Below are 14,816 nucleotides of genomic sequence, written 5' to 3' on the forward strand. Positions count from 1 at the left end.
GGAGAGGGACCAGTCTTCCCTACTCATTCCTTAAGACGGGTGTAAAAGGCACCAAGAGAGAAGGAAGTGGGATGGGATGGAGCAGGGTACTTCCCATCTGTCTTAGGGTTTTACTGCTGTGAACAGACACCATGACCAAGGCAACTCTTATAACAACAACATTTAATTGGGGCTGGCTTACAGGTTCAGAGGTTCAGTCCATTATCATCAAGGTGGGAACTTGGTGGCATCCAGGCAGGCATGGTGCAGGAGGAGCTGAGAGTTCTACATCTTCATCTGAAGGCTGCTAGGAGAATACTGGCTCCTATGTCACTAGGACGAGGGTCTTAGAGCCCATATCCACAGTGACACACTCCCTCCAACAAGGACACACCTTCTAATAGTGCCACTCCCTGGGCCAAGCATATTCAAACCACCATGACCTCAGTCCAAAAGCCTAGAGATGAGACTTTCCCAGCATGCTTCTAGTCTCCAACCCTTTAGAGAAATCAGCCAGTCCGGCTCATCAGGGTTCTTTCACCTGTCCCTTTTAGTCTGTTATAAATTTTGACACAAGTAGAACATGTTTGAGTGCCTTGGCCAAGTTCTTAAGGAAAAGCCCACAGTATTGAGTTTGTCACTTTTCCACAGGAGCCTGGGGCCGAGCATGGAGTAGACTCCAAGACACAATTCAACCTTTCCTCCCAGGCAGTTGCTGAACATTAGATCTCCCAGAATGACCTTGGATGGAAGCTGCTGGTTTCTGTGGCTCTGACCAAGATTAGACCAACAGGAAAGCAAGGGTAACAACCAAGTTTCCGCAGGATGAAAGCAGCCCAGAAAGGTATCCTCAGGCTCAACCTCAGCCACAGTTTGCATTCCTTCTCAACCCCTCCACCCACTGACACTGTCACAAAGAGCAGCAGGGCCGGAGGGGTGGGCTGGGACAGATGGCCATTTGGGGAACACAGCCAGCTTCGCTAGGGGAGGTAGAAAAGTCTCTGAAGTTCCCACCAGCGAGGAAGAGAAAGGCAAGGCAAACGTTTTCTTCAGACATTTCTGAAAGACAAGACAAGAGAGCATCAGCTGATCACCGAGAGGACTTTCTATGCTCTGCGAGTCTGAGCCCACCATTCTCGGCACAGATAGTACCGACCAGCAGGACTGGGATGGACTCTGGGCTGGTTGGGTAGAATTCTTTTGCCATGGGTGCCTTGAGATTAACAAGAATGGGGCATACTCACTGGTATGACCAACACACACATACTCTCACATGAACTCACACATGAACACACACATATTCACACACTCACATATTCACACACTCACACACATTCACACACATACATGTATTCACACACTTACATTCACACATTTGCACACACATTCACAAATACACACATGAACTCACACTTAAACGTTCTCTCTCTCTCTCTCTCTCTCTCTCTCTCTCTCTCTCTCTCTCTCTTTCTCTCTCTCTCTCCAGGTCCTCAGATTTCTCAAACCTTTTCCTTGGGATCCCCAAGTTCTGAGGAAGAATTCCACTTCCTGTTTGTAACAGTTTCCAGCTCAGGGCTCTTTCACCTCCAGGTCTCCTCAAGGGTACACTTGCCAATGCCATTGCTATTTTTCTTTCTCAGACAAGGCCTCACTTCCTCTGTAATTCAGTTTGTCCTGGAACCCATCATGTAGCCCAGGGTCATCTGGAATTTACCATGATTCTCTTGTCTCAGCTACAGACCACTGAAATCACCTCTGGAGACACCACACCTGACTCAGGGAACATTTCAGAGAAGGACAGCATCCTGTAAGCATTTGCCCAGGACATACCTCACAGCAAAGTGTTACCAGATCAAAATGAGAGGCCTGCACTTAGCCCAGTATACCATCTTATAGAAAAGTTAAGGGCTGGTGAGATGGCTCAGCAGGTAGGAGCACTAACTGCACTTCCAAAGGTCTTGAGTTCAAATCCCAGCAACCACATGGTGGCTCACAACCACCCATAATGAGATCTGATGCCCTCTTCTGGTGCGTCTGAAGACAGCTACAGTGTACTTATGTATACTAATAAATAAATCTTTTTTAAAAATTAAAAAAAGAAAAGAAAAGAAAAGTTAAGACATGCCTAAGGTTAGGTCCAGTTATTATCAATGCTAGGAGCGCTGACTGCTTGAGGGAGGGAGTGGTGATGGCTCATGTACTAGGTGCTTACTGTGTACCAGATACTTAGTCCCAAGCACCTCAGTACGTGGATATGCTTTTCCCTCAAAGTCATGCTCTTGAGATGGGGGTGAAGGTGTCCTGACGACAGATAAGAGAACTGAGGCAAAGAAAACAGCATTAGTCTCCCATGAAGACATGGTTAATTGGTGCTGAGTCTGGGGCATGAGGCACATGGTCCAGTGCGTGGTCACCATTCCTAGTCCCAGAGTTTCAGCACAAAGCACCGTCCAGGACCTTCCCTTCATTCATGTCCAGGACCTTCCCTTCATTCATGTCCAGGACCTTCCCTTCATTCATGTCCTGCTTCCTTCTGAGCTCTGTGGTGATGTTGATTTTCACCACTCCTGACTGGATCCTATATCTTTATGGTTACTTACAAATTTCAAATGTATTTCATATTTATTTTACTATGCCCAATTTTGTCTGATTTTAAGACAGCCCTAGAAGCAAACGAGACACAAGGAAAAAAAGAATAAGGCCCCTGGACAGGTGTCCACCAGTACTGGCAGCCTTGGAGTAGTGTGATCCAAGCTTAGTCTCCTTCCTGGGATGGCTGGTCCTAGCTCCATTTGCTCTTATTCAGCCCTCGGAGTGGCTGAGGAAGCCAGGTTCCTGTGGTGGCTTGCCCTGGTGCTGTTTGTATTTTTTATGTTAATTCTGCTTCCTCAAGAAGGAACGGACGTCTGATGAGGAACGTACTCAGGTGATTTCACAAGAACCTTCTCCCCATTTTTAACTGGCCAAATAAAGTCTAGAGCCTGTGATTGGGCAGTGGACAGGAAAGGTGGGACTGCAGATTTTAGAGAGGGAGAAGAGGGGAAAAAGGAGAGGAGATGGAGGGGACAGAGGAAGACGGAGGAAGAGGAGGTGGAAGGAGGATCTTACAGCTGGGGAATAGAGTAGTGTATTGGTAATCTGCCCAATCTAGGCATGCAGCTTATAACTATTGTAACTGAGTTATGTGGTTTCTGCACAAGCTAATTGGGTTGGAGAGTCCCTGTGCCTTCTATGATGTGGGCATGCTCGTTTTATTAGGCATTTACAAAAGCATATGTTTGCGCAAGTGTTTATTTAATCCTAGATAGTAGGGTGAAGCAACCCAAAATTCCCAAGCATCATTCTAGCTCCCGAATTGCTTCATCTGTCTTCCCTCCGGCTTCCCGCTCCACTTTCTGGATGAAGATTATGTTTTGTTGTGGTTTCATTTAGATTAAAAAAAAAAAAAAAAGATGGACCAAGCTACCTGCACCTGGCGCTTCCATCTCACCAATAACCACTCACCCCCCAGCAGCCTCAGAATCCAAGGTCATCTGGCACAAACGCGATTCCCAACTCATCTTATCTTGGTGGAAACGTCTTCTGCCACAAATATGTTGGGAACATATCTGATGATTGCTCCATAATCACCTCCCCCCCTTAGAAATCTCTGAACTGCCGATTAAACTCTTCAGGACCAGATGCAAGTTTCCTCTGAGGAATGGAATGGGCGCGTGGGTGGAGGAACATGAAAGGCAGAAGGACATTTAGAGAGCCCAGAAGAAGCAGGAAGTCAAAAACAAAGGGCATAGGAAACACGCGGTATATTGGGGTGTCTTGCGGAGGGAGCTAGGATCCCAGAAAGTCAACGGCCACGAATGCCATCCTGAGCTAGTGGGTTTTGAGTTCTTGATTCATGCATGTGAAGAATGATATTCACGGCTATGAGGATGAGCTTTAGAGAGAACTTTGTTATAGATTCATAGATAAGCGTGAAAGAGAAAGGGGGGAGGGAGGAACCATGGGGCAAGCCTAGTGTTCCTACACTACGAAGGGGCCCCAGGGGATGCAGATGATCTGTGACTCCAGGCAGAAACTAGGGTGAGAGATGAGGAGAACATGAATTGTGCTGTCCCGTTGGCCACACTAGGTGTCCCAGGGTCTCCTCTTGAGTTCAGTTATACCCATGACTTTTTGGCAGAGGAAACAAGGAAGACGTAAGAAACAGAATCCTTCAGGCATTCCAGGTCTCTAGCAAGCACATTCTAGGAACTGCTGCTCAGGGGTCTATGATGGTTTGTAAATGCTTGGCCCAGGGAGTGGCACTATTAGACGGTGTAGCCTTGTTGGAGTAGGTGTGTCACTGTGGGTGTGGGCTTTAAGACACTCATCCTACGTGTCTGGAAGCCAGTCTTCTGCTAGCAGCCTTCAGATGAAGATGTAGAACTCTCAGCTCCTCCTGCACCATACCTGCCTGGATGCTGCCGTGTTCCTGCCTTAACGATAATGGGCTGAACCTCTGAAACTGTAAGCCAGCCCCAATTAAATGTTGTCCTTGTAAGAGTTGCCTTGGTCATGGTGTCTGCTCACAGCAGTAAACCCTGACTAAGACAGGACCCTGAGGGTCCCATGACACAACACAGCTTTGGATCACAAGCTTGAGGGTTCTTCTGGGTCCCTCTTGTACCTTGCCTATAACATGGGCTTTCCTGAGTAACTGTCCCCACTAAATGGTGGGAAGGACAGTGTCAGCAGAAGGGACCAATCAAGACAATGCCAACAGCTGGAAGAGAGAGAGGTTGCTTCTGGCCACAGCAGTTAATGTTCCTCAAATTCATGATCTCAATTCTTCAAAACCTAGGAGAAGAGCTGACCTACCCCGGAGGCTTATCATAGATAGCACCACACGCAAGAGAAAATCAGAAAGCCAGGGCCTCATTTTGAATGATGACCCTTAGAGAGGGTGTTGCAACCACCATCTTGTTAAATGGAACTAAACATCTGAACTTCTGTGCAAGATGTGCCAGTGTTTAAACATCTTCACTCAACCCAATTCCCACAAGATAATTGTCCAGAGCATAAACCGTGAAAATAGCCCGAGGGTTCTCATTCCCAATCACGGCGCAGTTGGATCTCATGCTTATCAGTCCTTCTTGAGGGTCCATCACCCCTGTACTGGCTGGTTTTGTGTCAACTTGACACAGACTGGAGTTATCACAGAGAAAGGAGCTTCAGTTGGGGAAATGCCTCCATGAGATCCAGCTGTAAGGCATTTTCTCAATTAGTGATCAAGGGGGAAAGGCCCCTTGTGGTGGGACCATCCCTGGGCTGGTAGTCTTGGTTCTATAAGAATGCAGGCTGAGCAAGCCAGGGGAGGCAAGCCAGTAAGTAACATCCCTCCATGGCCTCTGCATCAGCTCCTGCTTCCTGACCTGCTTGAGTTCTAGTCCTGACTTCCTTCAGTGATGAACATCAATGTAGAAGTGTAAGCTGAATAAACCCTTTCCTCCCCAACTGCTTCTTGGTCATGATGTTTGTGCAGGAATAGAAACCCTGACTAAGGCAACTCCCTTGCCCAAAACACAGGCTTTCCTGAGCGTCTCCTCTGCTTCCTTAAGTAAACAGGTAGTAGATGGAGGGAGAAGGTGGTGTGACTTCTGTGGATGTCACTACTGCTACTGCAGCTGCTACATCGGAACACTGGAGCACTCATTAACCTCTCTCTGCTGATGCCACAGAAACCCCGAGGGAGGGATGGACTTACTCTCCTTAGTTACTCAATTTCCCACAGCACCTAACCTACGCCTGATGCAGAAGAGGCAGTGTAAATGCTTTTGCTGTAGGTAATGTTAATAATTTATTCACTCATTAATTCCACCAGGAATCTTCTAGTATTAATTATGAGTTCCTCATGGCTCTAGGCACTAGAAAAATACCTAGCCCCAGCATGTTGGCCAGAATCTGTGTGTGGACTTGACCTCCCTGAGAGCTCTGTGGAAAGAGGTGTGGAAAGGTAAAGGTGCCCTCAGGGAGCAGGGGAGGGAGGAAGACATTCAGAGAAGGCTGAGGCAGCTTCTACTTACAGTGAGGGCCAGACTGGACAAGGAAGGCAGCTGGACCAAACATCTGGACTGCTCACAACCGAGCAGTTTCTCAGGATGCAGGGTTTTAGATGCGAGGAGGAAGCAAACCAGGAAGATTGGTCAGCCTGGAGTAGGGTAGCAGTAATTCCAAGCATACTAGACTGATAGCCTCAGCATGTCACTTAGCCTATTGGAGCCTTAGGGAGAGGACTAGAGAAAAAGACTCCAGGTGACCACTAAATAAATGGCAGCCTTCCACACCAGCACAATCCCCGGCAAAGGGGGAACAGATCATCCTTCTCTGTCCTTCTCTGACCTTCCCACACACAGTATCTGGGTCGTTGTGGCCAAACTCGAAAACCAAGGCCACTGTTACAGCGGTGATAACTACAGCATGGGCATTTTCCTCTAGGAAGGATGACTCTGCTTTGTGACACCAAATACAGTACAAAGAAGGTCCAGGACCATCATCAGCCAATTAAGAAGCGGCAAGAGGAAGCCGAGTACACCTCACAGTGAACCCAGCTGCTAACAAGATCCACACACAGACAGTATTCTGTCTGTACAAGAAGCTGCAGGGTCCCACCTGTTGCCTGCATGTTTCAAGTACATTTTAGTCACCATCTTGACTCACCCTAAACTAAAAGCCAAGGGAATATCAAGCAGACAAAAATATCTAGAATGTTCTACACACTGCAGCGGCTCTGCCCTGTCATTTCTTCTCAATTGCTCTTGTGTTGTCCTGGCTCTCGTTCCTTAAGGCTGTGTTCACCACACCTGGTCTTGTTCCCATCACACCTGGTCTGACTCTCACCACACCTGGCCTGGCTCCTACCACACCTGGCCTTACTCCTACCACACCTGGTCTGGCTCTCACCACACCTGGCCTTGCTCCCTTCACACCTGGCCTGGCTCTCACCACACCTGCCCTTGCTCCCATCACACCTGGTCTGGCTCTCACCACACCTGGCCTGGCTCCTTCCCTACTTTGTGCTACCTCATTCCTGTAGCCTTTCCTGAACAGCTGTTCCTTTTAAATGATTTTTTTCACTAGAAATACAATTCAGCTTTGCCAAAATTAAACTTAGAACTCCAAGTGTGCATAATGTATACAAAAATAAACATCACCTTACCAATTCTACCAACTAGGAATGACCACCAATGGAGCCTGGTGTCTGTCCTTCCTATATGTGGTCAGCTGGTTGGACAGGCAAACAGAGTCAATGGTATTAATTTGCCCTGTTTTATGCACAATGCCTTGTTTTTGTACCCAAAATTTCTTGTAGCTAGGGATATCCAGGAGTTGTGCTCTGACCTCCAGATTCCATTATTCATTTTCTGAAGAATTCTCAAGCTTATTATTTCTCAAGTTAATATTACTTCCTCCTTCATCTTATCTTCCCACCACCCCTGCTCAAAATAACTCAAATGGTCCATAATTTGAGGAAATGCTACACTATGACACACACCCTGGCTGCCGAAACTTTGCACATGCCCGCCCATGGTGGTTTGAGTAGGATACATCTCTCTAGAGATGAAAATTACAGAAACAAAAGACGTCCAAAAAAAGTCACACCTTTGATTGTAAAATTTCCTCAGGAATGGACGCACCAGTTGGATTGCCATCCAAAGCAACACAGAAGAGTCCTCCCCTGCCATCACGTGAACCCTTGCTACAGTTCTCTCATTCCAGAGATGGGCAGTTTGTGTGAGATGGCAGACCAAAAACTCAGATCCCTCCCAGAAGCACCTGAGATAACATGTCAAAAATAGCAAGTGTCATTGCAGACACACTGGCTACTTACTAAAGAGAGAAAATCCTACAGCCAAGAAGAAAACTGAAACTAAAGAGAGCTGGGTGGGGTGAGAGGGCTGCAGGCATATTGATCTCCATCATGTAGGAAACTAAAGAGTGGACCAAGGACAAGCATCATTGGAACGACCATCCTTACACAGATCCAAGACTTCCCACTCTAGACAGGAAAGTAAGAGGTGGGTGATGTGGGTGGTAATATGAAGGTTTAGTGGGTGAAGGGAGCTGCCACCAATCCTGACAACTGGCATTTGTTTCCCAGAGGCCACAAGGTGGAAGGAGAGAATGGACTTCTGCAAGTTGTCCTCTGGCCTCCATGTGTGTGCCTCAGTACCAACATGAGACAGACACAGAAAGAGAGAGAGAGAGACAGAGACAGACAGAGACAGAGACAGAGACAGAGGCAAGCAGAGATAGAGAAACAAAGAGAGAGAGACAGACAGAGGGAGAGAGAGACAGAGAGACAGAAAGACTGAGAAACAGAGAGAAAACACAGGTTAACAGTAAAATTTCAAGATATACTAGGAAATAAGCTAGAGTCATGACCAAGAATCAGCAGAAGCTACCAAGAAATACACGGATTCCTTGGTGAGATTTTTTTGTTGCTATGGCTACAACCGAAGATAAACAACTTAAAGACGGAAAGATTTATTGTTTCCTATGATTCATAGATTTCAGTCCGGGATTGACTGGCTCTATAACTTTGGGGTTGAGTAAGGGAAAAGATCGGTGGGAAGGGTTTGAGAGAGCACAGCTGTTCTCCTAGTGGTGACCAAGAAGCAGAGAAAGAAAGAGAACACTGGAGAGAAGGCCTTGCCCCAGTCGCCTACTTCTTCTAACTTGGCCCCACCTTCAAACCTTTCTACCACCTCTCAGCAAAGCCATCACATCATGAATCGATTATCAGACTAGTCAATCGATTAAGTAAGAGTCCTCGTGAGCTGATCACCCTCAGTGGTTGAAGAGTAAGTCTTCAACACGTGAGCACAACCCTTCGGGTAATGGAGTTCTCAAAGGCTCACCACAAGATTGTTTGAAATGTTTAATCAGTATCTCTGATATTGTCAAATTAATTAATGCTGTGTGATTTGAAGAGACCACAAGTCTTCCACGTGCTGATAGTGTCTGTTCGGTAATATTTCAGAGACCAGAGAGGTGAACTGAAACAGGTGGTAGAGTGCTTGTCTTGCAGTCCCAAATCAGAAGATGGTGAGAGGATCGGAAGTTCAAGGCCATCCTTGGCTGTTTAACGAGTTCAAGGCCAGCCTTGGATACATGAGGTCCAGTCTAAGAAAGAAAGACAAAGGAAAGGAAAATTAAAATGAGCTGAGATGATGAGATCAAAAGTAACAGGGACAAGGTTAGTTTGTTTTATGTAACAAATAATTGTAAAGTACCTCGCTGACAGTAACTCAGAAGGAAGAAAACGGAGGGCAGAATAGAGAGACATAGCAGGTACACACAGAGAAATGTCACTCAGCTATTTTTTTATTGAGATATATTTTGCATGCCATTAATGTAAATTGGATTTTTAGGTAGTCACATGACTGTACCCCACCCTTCTTTTAGTTTCAGGTTATTTTCCACAGCCCCAAAAGAAGTCCTTTACCCGGGAGCAGCCGCTTCCTCTTCCTCTTCCTCTTCCTCTTCCCCGAGCTTCCAGCAAACTTTCTGACTTGTAAACTTGCTTATTTTAGGCACAGAAAACCATAGAAAAAAAGCACAGCCCCAAGAGTTGGAGAGATGATGGCTCAGTAGTTTCAGGCAATATCAAGAATCTGAGATCAGCCCTCAGGACCCCTGTCAGGTGGCCAGCAGCTGCCTGTAAGTCTGACCCCAAGGGAATCTGACACCCTCCTAACACCCTCCTACACCTCTGACGGCACCTGCACTCTCATACACAGACCTGCACACAGACACACAAGTAAAGATAAAATAAGATTTTAAAAAAAGGGCTGGAGAGATGGCTCAGCGATTAAGAGCACTGACTGCTCTTCTGAAGGTCCTGAGTTCAAATCCCAGCAACAACATGGTGGCTCACAACCATCTGTAATGAGATCTGATGCTTCTGGGGTGTCTGAAGATAGGTGTACTTACATATATATAGTAAATAAATTTAAAAATAATTTAAAAAAAAGAAAGTAAAGTCCTTTATGCCAGGGGTGTTGGCACAGGCTAGTAATCCTAGCTCTGGAGGGAAAAAGCCAAAAGGAAACTTGGGGCTCACTGGCTGGCCAGCCCAGCCTGATAGCTGAGCTCCAGGCTTACAAGAGACTCTCAGACTTCACACAAGTTCACACACACACACACACACTCTCACTCACACTCACACATGCATGTATATGTGCACACATGAAGACATGTAGCCTTTATGTTTGATTCTTATGTTCAGCATTCTGCTTTCAGAGAATACCCACGCTGTACTATATGTCAATAGTTTATCCACTTTTATGGGCTAGTAGCATGGCATTGTATGAATTATACCACATTTCTATCCATCTATCAGTTGATAGGTATTTGATTATTTCTACTTTTCTGTCTGTGATAAAGAAGGCTATTGGGAAATGTTTGTGCACAAGTTTCTATGTGCAGATGCTTTTCCTCACTCCGTATTTTTAAAAATATTTCCAGGGCTGTTATTTCTAACAGCCCCATGGATGAGAACACAGATGGCATTTGCAGAGGACCCAGATTTGACTTCCCAGCGCCCATTTTGGGCAGTGAGGCAGTCCACAACCCCCTGTAACCCCATCTCAAGGGGGAATCTGACACCTTTGACCTCAGAGGTACCTGCACTGCCATACACACACACACACACACACACACACACACACACACGGAAGTAATAATAAAATAATGGTAAAAGAAATGATAAAAATAAATGTTTGAAATATTTATTTATCATGAATGGCCAGGAGTCAGATGCTGGGCAGACCAGAGGCCCAGAATATAACCAAATACAACTGTGTGTTGGGGGGTAGGTGGGGAAGTCAGTGATGTGATTCCTAATGATAGTCTCCCATTCTCATAGATCAGCGCCTACCCCAATTGTCAACTTATGGGAGCAGATACAGAAACCCGCAACCAAACACTAGGCAAAGCCAGGGGAACCCCACAGAAGAGGGGGAGGAAGGATTCCTGGACTCAGAGGAGTGGAGGACACCATGAGAATACAATCCACAGAATCAACTGTGCAGGGCTCATAGGGGCTCACAAAGACTGGAGAGACAATCACGGGCCCTGTGGGGGTCTGGACCAGGTCCTCTGCATATACGTTCTGATTGTATAGCTTGGTGTTTCTGTGGGCTCCTAACAGTGAGAGTGTGGGGGGTGTCTGACACTTGTGCTTGTGCTTGGGACCCTTTTCCTCCTGCTGGGTATTGTCATCCAGCCTTGGTATGAGGGTGTGTGCCTGATCTTTACTGTAATTCGTTATGCCGTGTTTGGTTGACAAAACTGGCAGGCCTGCTTTTTTTTTTTTTTTTTTTTTTTTAAGAGAAACTGAGGAAGAGTAAGTCTGGGGGAGAAGAGAGGTTGTAGGGGGACTGGAAGGAGTGGAAGTAGGGGAAACTGTGGTCAGGATGTAACATATATAAATAATAAAAATAAAAAATTATCACAATGTATTTATTTGTGTGTTGACGCAGAGCGTCTCTCCATCTGCTGCTGTGTTGTGGGCTTCAGGCTTGCTGGCTCACATGTTTCTGGGCTATTCTCCTGTCTCAGTCTCCTAGCTCATGGTAGGAGTTCTGGCATACACACGTGTACCACCACTTATGGCTTCTTAGGGTGGTGGGGCGGTACGGTGGGGCCTCAGGCTTGCAGGACAAATGAGCTGGTGTTTCTCTTTGTTGAGTCTTCTCCTTCAGTGGTCAGTCTTGTCATTTCTTGATGATTCCCTTTTAACACATTTTACCTTTCAGGGACAGGGGTCAGGGGTTATTTGTGCTTTTAGTGTCATACTTAATAAACTGCTGTTACTCCAAGGTCATGAAGATTTACTCGTAAAGTATTTTGTTTTTTGTTTTGTTTTGTTTGTTTGTTTTTTGTTTTTCCGAGACAGGGTTTCTCTGTATAGCCCTAGCTGTCCTGGAACTCACTTTGTAGACCAGGCTGACCTCGAACTCAGAAGTCTGCCTGCCTCTGCCTCCCAGGTGCTGGGATTAAAGGTGTGTACCGCCACGCCCAGCTTCGTAAAGTATTTTGGGGCGTGGGACTTGCTTGTGTTTGTTTTGCTGGTTGTTGCTTGTTGCCTCTCCCTGTTGAGACCAGTTCTCGACATTTGACTCAAGCTGGTCTCAAAGTCCTGATCTTCCTGCCTCAGCCTCCCCACTGCTGAACCCTTCCATTCCCTTTGAGATAATCTGTGTCCACTGTGTAGCAGGAAGGTTCTCGTTTCTGTTTGTTGTTCCAAGGTCTTACTCTGCGATTCAGTTGGCCCATTTGCCTGAAACCCATTTGTCAGACCAGGTTGGCCTCAAAGTCGTGGGCCATCTTCTTGCCTCAGCCTCCCAAGTAGCCAGGTATGAGCCACCGTGCCTGGCCACACTGCACTCTTTCATTTGTGGTTTCCAGTCACCCCAGCACCATTTGTTAAAAGACAAGTTCCCCCAGTGGAGACAGGGACTCCACAAGAAGAGCAACAGAGTCAACTAACATGGAGCCTTGGAGGCTCCCAGAGACTGAACCACCAACCAAAGAGCATTCAAGGTCTGGACCTAGCCCCCCCCCCCCACATACATAGCAGATGTGCAGTGTGGTCTTCATGCAGGTCCCACAACAACTGGAGTGGGGGCACACCCTGACTCTGTTGCCTGCCTGTGGATCCTGTTCCCCTAACTGTGCAGTCTTGTCTAGCCTCAGTGGGTAAGGATGTGCTTGGTCCTGCAGTGACTTGAGTGAGGTGCCAGGGTGGGTTGATTCAGAAGGATGGGGGCGGTCCTCCCCCTTCTCAGAGGTGAAGGGGAGGGGTGGTGGGAGGAGCAGCCATATAGGCAGGGACTGGGATTTGTCTGTGATCGGGATGTAAAGTGAATAACTAAATAAATTAATGGGAAAAATTCAAGTTCCCCATTGAATATTCCTGGCACTTGATAGTTACATTGGTTCTAACTGCTACAGGATCCAAGATGCTTAGGGAAATAATGGACTCCTTAATAACCATCCCCAGGGTACCAGTGCCTTTTGCTGGGGCTAACGTGATTGATGGCACCTCTAGCCTGAGCACGGCCATTTGAAAAGGCGCTGTCTCTCCAGGTTTGGTTATTTCTGAGCTATGACAGAAGCTCCTGCTGGTGGTTTTCAGCACCAACAGTTGTCAACTGCCTTTTCTCTCAATCTATGCCTGTGCGTTTCCTGGAAACAATGAAAATGCTAAGAGATGCCATCATTTCAACACACAACTGCACTTTCCCTTAAAGCAGCTGTTCTTATCTGCAGGACTCAGCAGAACCTGGGCCCAGAGCACATCAGAAAGGGCACACTAGGGTGGCATTGCATCCCTCAGTCTATGCCACATAGACTACTAGGTGCTATGTGTTATATAGGTGCTATATGGATGTTTCTGTTTTCCCAACCTCTTTGCCTTGGGTAATTAATCTCTCTGGGTTCCCCAACATGCTCTGAGCCGGTGATGACTACATCATATTAAATGAGAACAGCTTACATGGGTTGAGAATTTATCAAATGCCAGGAAGTTTTCCCCAGAGTATTTCTCATTCTCTGGTGAGGTCCTGTGTGTATGGCCATTGTGTAGGTGAGGGAAAGCCTAGACAGCTTTAGAAAGATCACAGAGTGGCTGAAGAGACGGTTAGAAGCACATGCTGCCTTTGCAGAGGACAGAGTTCTGTTCCCAGGAGCCTCGCCATCTATATAACTCCAGTTCCAGGGGATCCCACTCCCTCTTCCGACCTTAGGCACATGTACACATATGTGTGTTCACACAGACACCCAGAGACACATAGATAAAAAGAAACAAACCTCTTTTCATTAAAAAAAAAAGAAGAAGAAAGAAAAAGAAAAGAAAAGAAATCACAAGGACTTCATAAAATCAGAAGGACTCAGACTTCTGAAATCTGGCCTCCCCAACATAGATAGTTTACAAACTGACACTGGGTTTGGGGGGACCCCATTTGCTAGCCCCCCTGGAACACTTCCCATGCATACTCACGCAACCACAGATGGCCGAAGTAGGAAGCAAACTTAGAAGTTATCCATGATTCATGGCACAATGTCCAGAAAGGAGACATAGAAAAGTGAGGACAAGAGGGATGAAGAGATGGCTTAGCCAGCCGAAGCATTTGCCACCACACCTGACGAACCTAGGCTTAAACCCTGGGACCTTCTTGACTAGTTGCAGAGGTTTCTGGGGACAAGGAGGTAGAATTTTTGAAGTCTGTTTTGGTTTGTTTGTTTGTTTGTTTGTTTGTTTGTTTTTATGGACACTATAAACTCTCCATAAATTGCTAAGCCCAGCCTGATTTAGTGCAGCTTCCATGAAAAGAATAGTAGCCACACAGCACTGACCCCCCCATGTGATTCATGCCTCCCAGCCAGCAAGCCTCAGCTGGTGGGTGGTTTCATGCCAGCTTCAGAGGACACCTGCAGCCCAAAGACTGTGAACTCTGCTCACTGATTGGCGAGCAAATGCGAGTTTCAGGAACCATCCGCTTCCCCAAGGCCTTCAAACCATTTCATAGCAAAGCAGGTCCCATTATGCCCCAGCAGCTTATACAGTCTGCTCCCACTTCCTCATTCTGAAAATGATCTTTAACTGTATAGTCAGGACTCTGGTTTGAACTCTGAAAGCATAACACGTGGTAAGAAAAGCTTTAACTATCTGTATGGTAGATCAGAGGGTCCCAAGGGCTGCCAATTTTGTGCCCCTCGACCATAGTACATCTGACAATGGCTGCAGACACATTGGACTGCTGCCACTGTAGGATGCCAAGCAGAGCTGTGGC

This window comes from Mus caroli, unplaced genomic scaffold, assembly GCF_978045245.1.
Source record: "Mus caroli unplaced genomic scaffold, Mus_caroli_1 scaffold_19, whole genome shotgun sequence".
Classification (NCBI taxonomy): Eukaryota; Metazoa; Chordata; class Mammalia; order Rodentia; family Muridae; genus Mus; species Mus caroli.